Source organism: Pseudomyrmex gracilis, unplaced genomic scaffold (genome assembly GCF_002006095.1).
Source record: "Pseudomyrmex gracilis isolate BER0280 unplaced genomic scaffold, ASM200609v1 scaffold_450, whole genome shotgun sequence".
In the NCBI taxonomy this organism is placed as follows: Eukaryota; Metazoa; Arthropoda; class Insecta; order Hymenoptera; family Formicidae; genus Pseudomyrmex; species Pseudomyrmex gracilis.
In genome coordinates this window covers 1-1,867 of record NW_018021034.1, presented here as the reverse complement: position 1 = coordinate 1,867, position 1,867 = coordinate 1, and positions in this window count along the sequence as shown.

Here is a 1,867-nt window from a genome sequence, read left to right as displayed (position 1 = left end):
TTTTTTCATGATATTGTAATGCTTCTAGAAGATGTAATTTTATTTTGTGAAATGATTCTGTATAATTATCACATCTGTTTTTAAGATCTTCTAATTTTTGCCATAGTTTAAACATGAGTAATAATAAAAAGAAATAATTCTCCGATTGTGTATTCATATCATATCTATAATGATAATTACGATATTTACGTTTTTGTCGTTTAAAATAACTATTATTACTTATTTTGTAGTATACAACATACTTATTTTTTGGTTTAATTTTTGTGATGTTATACCACTGTGCAAATCCATAAAGAGACACATTTTCTAATTCTCTCGGTCGTATTGGGTAATAAGTATCTATCAAAAATGGAAAAAATATGTCCGTAGATTTATTATCAAGATTTTCAATCTCTTTACGGCTTTTTAATTTTTTGTGTCAAAATTGAGTAACGTTTAGCCATCTAATATTCGTATTTCAATCAATCCCATATAAAGAAAGAAATACCTAATAGAGTATCAGCAGCTTCGAGAGCTCCACATTCTCTGTTATATGTAAATTGCAAAGCGATATTCCAAACATAACTTGCCAATGATTTGTTTTGATCATTCTTACTATTAGTAATACAATCAGATAATTCACATTTTCTAGGTTTATTCATATACTTAGTCACGTATCATGTAAGCAATGTTGACTTTTCACCGATAAATTGTATATCCATATTTCCTTCCCACGCAGTAAGAAGAACAGGATTATAATCATTTATATTACTTTCATTTTGTCTTCGCAGAAGATCGTAAAGTCACCCACGTGAAGTTGGCCCCCCACCATTAAAAAAAAAACTTTTTATATGTCAATCATTTGCACATTGATTGCACAGTTTGGCACACTTTGATTTTTCGTTTGCACACCGCTCAATCTAAAGTTATATTTAAAAAAAGTTTGGGGGGCCCAATTTCACGATAGCACCCCACCTTTGTCCAAATTTGTTTTGAAACCTCTTAATTGATAGATTTTTGTTTGCACATACCAAAAATACCTGATATTTTGTTTGCACACCTCTACTTTNAAACTTATGGGCAAATTTATAAATAAACGTCGTCTATAGCAATATACCTAAAACTTGGTAAGATCTATTTAAAAATTTGATTACTCGATATAATTTTGTTTGCACATTTCGAAAACAATAGATATTTTGTTTGCACATCAACCGTTTACCACTTAGAAGCAATAACAGACGTGACGGGGGGCCAACATCACATTTTGAATGATGTGCTTCAAAATCTATGGAATTTAGATTCAAACCTGTGTAATCGATAGCATTTTGTTTGCACATTTCGAAAACATTTGATATTTTGTTTGCACAATAACCGTTTACCACTAAGAAAGATTACCAGTCGTATCAAAACACCAAACTCTCATTAGGACTAAAGATTCTCCAAAATCTATGAAATTCAGCTTAAACCCTGTGTAATCAATAGCATTTTGTTTGCACATTTCGAAAATAGTTGATATTTCCTTTGCACATCAACCATTTACCACTTAGAAGCAATAACATTTGTGACGGGGGGCCAACTTCACATTATGAATGATGTGCTTCACAATCTATGGAATTCAGATTCAAACCTGTGTAATCGATAGCATTTTGTTTGCACATTTCGACAACATTTGATATTTTGTTTGCATATCAACCGTTTACCACTTAGAAGCAATAAAAGTCATGACGGGGGGCCAGCTACACATTTTGACTAATGTGCTTCAAAATCTAGGGAAGTTAGGTTGAAACCTGTGTAATCAATAGCATTTTGTTTGCACATTTCGAAAATAATTGATATTTTGTTTGCACATCAACCGTTTACCACTTAGAAGCAATAACAGTCGTGACGG